This window comes from Macrotis lagotis, chromosome 3 (assembly GCF_037893015.1).
Source record: "Macrotis lagotis isolate mMagLag1 chromosome 3, bilby.v1.9.chrom.fasta, whole genome shotgun sequence".
Lineage (NCBI taxonomy): Eukaryota > Metazoa > Chordata > Mammalia > Peramelemorphia > Peramelidae > Macrotis > Macrotis lagotis.
Genome location: NC_133660.1, coordinates 147,242,729 through 147,249,398, shown reverse-complemented (window position 1 = coordinate 147,249,398; position 6,670 = coordinate 147,242,729). Strand labels below are relative to the sequence as shown.

Sequence of the window (6,670 nt, the reverse complement as noted above, 5' to 3'; positions counted from 1 at the left end):
TTTTTTTCTGGAATTCAGTGGTTAACTAGAGAAGAGAAATAGGTTGATAGTTTCAGAAGATAGAAGTTGGAAAAAATTGAGAAAGACAAATATAAGAAAAAACCAGAAATTAGGCCTAGGGGAGCCAGTCATAAGGGTAAAGTAAAGAGGCCATAATACAATATCCAAGAAGATGGCAAGTAGAAAAGGGATTGCAAGTCATAGTCTCATTCATAGAGTTAACAGGCAAAGAATCAAGTGAAGGGAGATGTCAGAAGAGGAAAAGGGTGATAGTGCAGACACTGGAATTAGAATTTACAGTGGAGAATGGACGAGTATAAAAAAGTAAGGAACTTTAATCACAATGAACAAAAGTCCAGTTACTGGCACTTGTCTATAGAGTTAGACTATGATCAATACAAATCTGATGATGTTTTATTACATACAATTTAAGGATTCTAAAGTCTCATAGCCTGTGATATATCCAAGTTTACAGGAGTGAATAGAGGTTGTGCCTTAGAAATAGGGTGTAGGGCAGATCACTTTAGAGAATTTTCTAGTTTTTAGAATGTGTACAAGGAGTAAGAAAAAAAGAAGTTGGAGTGGTGGGGAGGAGCAACGAGCAACTTTAGAGCGTGCTTGGAATTAAGGGAGCAACTTTCTGCCCCAGAGTCAGGAGGACCTGAGTTGGACTTCTTTCTATGTGGAGATCATATAATTATAGTTTGGAGTGAACAGCAACAGCAGCATCAATGCAACTTTGGAGAAAAAAAGAGAAATCCCAGTGTCTGGATTTGAACCCACTTTTTCCTGAGGTCAGCTCACTTATGTAATAACACATGTACTATGGCAGAACAAATCAAGTTATATAGAAATTTTTACTCAAATACTTAAAATAATAGAAATTTGTAAGAGTAGAAAAGCAGTAGCACATGCAAATTAAAAGAGGAAGAAATCCTAGGAAAATTTAGAACTTTTTTTCCCTAAACAGTTCCTGGCATATTCACGAAAAAAGAAAAGAGAAAGTGGAGAAAATTACTTTAAAATGATTTATTTATTAAAATTAATTTATTAATTTTTTAAAAACTGTGAGAAAGATGCATCACTTTACAACTACATAATAGTTAAGGGAAGAAGAATGGCACAGAAGGCAGAGTGACCTTAGAAATAGGAAGAACTGGGTTCAAGCTTTTCTTCTTACCATCTTTGTGAAAATGTAGACTCACAAAATTACAAATGTAGAATTGAAAGGAATCTTAGATCAACAGGTTCAACATACTACATTTTCTTAATTTACCACTCTACCATTCTATGACTTTGCCAAAAAAGAGTAAAGGAAGTCCATCATACCTTGATGAAGACTTGTTAGTTCTTAATGATTACCATTTCCCTACTTATTCAAAAAAAACAACAGTTTAATTCTAGATTCTGTCTAAGAATCAATTCTGATCCATATCTGGCCACTGGACCCAGATCTCTTTCACTGACCTATCATTTGAAGAATCTATATTTTTCTTCATCTTGAAAACATTTAGCATGGCCAAAATAATGCACAAGATGATGTGAGGTTTTTTTCATGTTTTCAAGAATGCAGAAAAGAGTTTCCTATAACAGAAATTTATTTTATATCTTTGTTCATTTCATGAACTTCTTTCTATGTGCAAAGATGTTATTATCTAATGGCCATTAATCTGAATTTTACTTATAGTCAACAAACAGCAGTCTATCTCTAAGACAAAAACTAAACTTTTCAGCTTGTTAAAATTCAGAAGTTTTGCTTCATTTGGGACAGTCTCTGAAAATACAAGATCATCTGTGCTCCAAGAGGCATCAAAAAAAGATTCTGGTAGCCCTTAAAAGATTAAAATCATACAATTATAGTTTGGAGTGAAACTGGAGCTATAAACTAGATCTCTCTAAAAGTCCACAACATGCTACCTCCATAGAGTTTCTTTTACTGGATTTTGTTCTATACTTTCTTTAGAATGTGACACCCTCATCCAATCATGCAACACAGATTTATTTAGTCAGCTATCACCACATGGACTATGTAAGAACAAACCAGATTATTTCAAAATGTTTGCTAGAATACTTAGAATAATAGAAATCCGTAAGAGGTAAGAGGTTATGTCAGTATTTTCTCTAAATATTTTTCTCTCCCATATTGTAAGTCTTGATTATATTTTATGCCTATAATATTGTACTTTCTTTTATTGATGCAGAAGGAAAAGCATCAGTATTGTAAAGCCATAACTATATACTTAGGAAGCATTATTAGGCATTCTGAGCAAATTACAAGATTGATTTGAGTTTGGGTTATAGCAAACCATTTATCAATCAATAAATATTTATTCAGTATTTACTAAATACCTCTCCTTATGTTAGTTGTTGAAGATACAAAGTACTAGCAAACACAGATAAGAAAGAGAAACACAGGGCAGCTAAGTGGCTCAGGAGATAGAGTACTGGCCCTAGAGACAGGAGGACCTGAGTTGAAATCCTGCCTCAGATACTTAATAATTACCTAGCTGTGTGATCTTGGGCAAGTCACTTAAAACATTGGCTTTCAAAAAGGAAATTTAAAAAAAAAGGGAAACAGGGGAAACAACCACAAGGGGGTAATTGCATTTAGATCATAACAGATGTAATCTCATGGAACTAGGATCACATAGGTCTAGCAGTATGGAGTTAGGATCACATGGAACCAGCATGGAAAAGGGAATTGGACAAATCTTTCCAGAGAGCCAAGCCCATCTCCTTATGGAGGAGGTTAAGGAGTGACCCAGTTGGATGAGACTGAAATTGGCAGACTAAGCCTTGGAAGGCTAAGAGCAAGACAGGTAGAGGAGAGATAAGGGGAAGTGACTGAAGTTGCTCTCTAATTTCTTAGTGAATTTACATTTAAGAAAAGGGTTTTAAACTGAACAAAGGAGAGGGAGTCAGAAGTCCACAGAAAATGTCAAACAAGCCCAGATAATAGTAGTTTAATATTACAGGAAAGGCTAAACAAATATTTCTTTAGTATTTCTCCTTCAACAATCTCACCCAACACAAGAATCTCTACAGCATCTCTGACAAATAGAATCTAGCCCTTCTGAGGTGTAGGGTGTGTTCAAGGAAGACTAGTTCTTCTAGTGTGAATGCTGTCAAGATCTTTTCAGGGCTATTTTCTATCTTTGTTGTCCACTTCAGTCACCTAACTCTTACCTGTAGCTCCGAGAAGCTGTAGCATACACAGCAGTAACACCCTGGTAAACCATTTCCGCAGATGGGTTAAACCAAGCTGAGGGTAACTGAGGAGTCTCAAACTCATTGATGAGTAATGGAAAGTGTCTACCTCTAGCATATGAAGTCTTCCACTAGTGGAATGGGCAGATGAGAACACTTAATTCTAATGGCCACGGAACAGATGCTGTGGAGCACTTTAGAGTTTGATTAGATAGCAAAGATGCCAAGTTCATCCACTGCATCTAGAGCCATCACCAGTTGTCTGGACTCTGTCCTGCTATGCTGGATCATGAAGGTTTTGGAAGATAAAATGAGGCAGATGTGCAACTCTGCCTCATTTAAATCCAAATTGCACATGCATCAAACTATATGACCCATACTTTACCATTCCTCAAAGTCTTGTGGTGACAGGCAAGTGACAAAGTAGCAGATGTGGATATGCTGGGAGCTGTATTCACAAGTGAACACACCAGTGGCCCAGACCATAGGGTCTTTCCCCACTGAAAGCAGCAGTGAAATTTTGGACCCCCCCCCATGACTAAGCATCCCTTTTGAAGATCACACTTCTCAACTCCTGATGTGATGAGGGGTCTAGAAAAGATATCCTAAAAATTGTCTCCTTACCCAATCATGGCCTGATTATCATGGCAGGCAGATGAGACATAAAAAATCTACAAAAACTTTTTCAAAAAAGATTTTATTCACCATCAGTGTATGGAATTTGCAAACACTCATAGACAATACAAAATTCAAAAGATCTGAAAGATCTCTTGTTGCAAGAGAACTCAGCAATTATCATATCCAAAGAGCAGTTATAAGTGAAACAAAACTGGCAAAATGAAGGCCAGCTTACCAAGGTCAGAGTTGGATATACCTTTTTCTGGAGTGGCCACAGTTAAGGGGAGCACTATGAAGCCAGGGTAAGTTTTGAAATCAAAACTAATCTAGAGGGGCCGCTAGGTGGCACAGTGGAAAAAGCACTGGCCCTGGAGTCAGGAGTAGTTGGGTTCAAATCCGGTCTCAGACACTTAATAATTACCTAGCTGTGTGGCCTTGGGCAAGCCACTTAACCCCATTTGCCTTGCAAAAACCTAAAAAAAAAAAACTAATCTAGTCAACATTCTTGAATGCCTGCAAAAGGAGTGGATGACAGACTCATGAAATTCCTACCTCCAGGAAAACGTCATACCACCATCATCAGTACCTATTCTCCTACCATGATGAACACTGAGGAAGTCAAAGAAAAATAATATAAAGAATGGAGACTCATCATCAATGTACCAAAAGAGGATAAGCTTATAATTCTGGGTGACTTTAATGCTAAAGTAGGTTCAGATTACCAGACATGGCAAAGAATACTTCAGAGGAATGGAGTTGGAAACAGCAAAAGTAATGAACAGCTACTACAGAAGACCTTTGCATCTCATGACCTTCTTGTCACAAACACTGTCTTCCACTTACCTAAATGCAATAAAACTTCCGGAATGCACCTCACAACAAACATTGTCATCTATTAGACTTTGATATCATAGAAAAGACAGACAGGATGTGAGAGTGACAAAGGTAATGTATGGTGCAGAGTGCTGGACTGATCACAGACTCATCCTCTCCAATCTATATATTCACATTCAACTTCTCCAAGCTAAACATTCACATTCATATTCACATTCACATTCATATTCATATTCAATTCACATCAGCCATTCACATTCAACCAAAAGATAGCCCTAAGACAAAATGAATACTAGAAGAATTAATAACAAGACAGTAGAGTGCCTTTCTCTGAGCATGAACAGTTTGTTGCTAACTTGGAAGGAAAACTGAGCCAGAAAAGAATGGACAGCTTTCAGAGATCTGGTGTGCAGCACTGCATTTGCTCATCTGGGTCAGAACATTGCAAACATCAAGATTGGTTTAATGAAGACGATGGGGATATAGAGAAGCTGCTAAATGAAAAAACGAGAACTCCACAGTGTTTACCAGCAGGATAGTTCATTTCTAAGAAGGTAGCATTTAATTCCATTAAAAGTGAAGTATACCTTTCCCTCAAGCCCTTGCAACTCTGGCCAGACACCAAGGCATGGTGTACACCTGGGACTTCCGTTCCCCTCCTGGGTGGGCAGAGGTGGTGGGAGGAGGCAGCTCCAGAGCAGGCTGCTGGAAGGCGCCTAGAGGGGTGATGGTGCGTCCAGTGGCTCGGCCAGCCTCCCCTTGCCCTCCCCCCAGCCCAAAGTGTTCCACCGACCTTCTCGAACAACCTCATCTTCCTCCCAGTCCTGGTTCTGGTTCGGGTCGCAGCTCCCCATGACCCTCCAGGCCCCGGAGTCCACAGTGGATGGTATGGAAGGTGCTCGAGACCATCGCCGGAGGAGGAGCAGCCCCCAGAGTGGGGCAGGGTGTGGGGAAGCATGACTGTTAATGAAACCAAATAAAATTTAAAGATGCCCTGAAGGAACTTTTCAGATCACAGACACTTCTCATTAGGACTACTTGCTCATGATATCCTTCAAAACCTCAGCAGGATCAACCAATCTTCGAATACAATATCCGGAGGGCAAGTTTAGTTTGGACTCCATCATCTGCATCAGACTGAAACAGTTTGACAGCAAGGTTCATCTAATTGAGTTTTACCTCCAAATGTAAAGACAGGAGGACTGGTGGGCAAACCCCTTGGAATGAAACTGTCCATCTCTCTTTGTTTTGTTTTGTTTTTGTTTTGTTTTGTTTTTTAGGTTTTTGCAAGGCAAACAGGGTTGAGTGGCTTGCCCAAGGCCACACAGCTAGGTAATTATTAAGTGTCTGAGACAGGATTTGAACCCAGGTACTCCTGACTCTAGGGCCGGTGCTTTATCCACTACGCCACCTAGCCACTCCTGTCCATCTCTCTTTGACCAAACTCCTCTAAACTTCCAGTCCTACCCTGTAGCAGCTCTGTAGACTCTCTATAGACAAATGTACAACCAAGATCTGGGAATTACCCTTACCATCAAGTCTAAAAGATTACTTGAAAGAATATCAATACCAAGTATAAGTTTCTCTCTTTTCTCTAAACACGCTTCCTGTAGAATCTATCTGAACACAGCTATATAAAGGGATCCAAATCCTCCTAGCCCTGGCTAACTACCTGCATGATTCAGAAATAGGATTCACCATAACTAATTTAAGTGTCCAGGTAAGAGTTGGGGGGGGGGGGTGTTTTGGGGGGAGTGAGTGAAGCATATTAAAAATCCCCATCTATATTCTCATTAGAGAGGAGGCTAGGTGGCAGTGGATAGAGCACCGGCCCTGGAGTCAGGAGTACCTGAGTTTAAATCCGACCTCAGACACTTAATAATTACCTAGCTGTGTGGCCTTGGGCAAGCCACTTAACCACACTGCCTTGCAAAAAAAAAAAAACACCTAAAAAAATTCTAATTAGAGATTTTAATGGGACACTAAGATGTGTGTTTCTCTCCTTTGTTTA

The 6,670-nt window shown here is 39.3% G+C and overlaps 1 pseudogene; it reads left to right on the top strand.

Moving 5' to 3' along the window:
• Nucleotides 1-5,511: 5,511 nt before the first annotated feature.
• Nucleotides 5,512-6,238, top strand: LOC141516277 (suppressor of cytokine signaling 2-like; annotated as a pseudogene).
• The last annotated feature ends 432 nt before the right edge of the window (nt 6,239-6,670 follow it).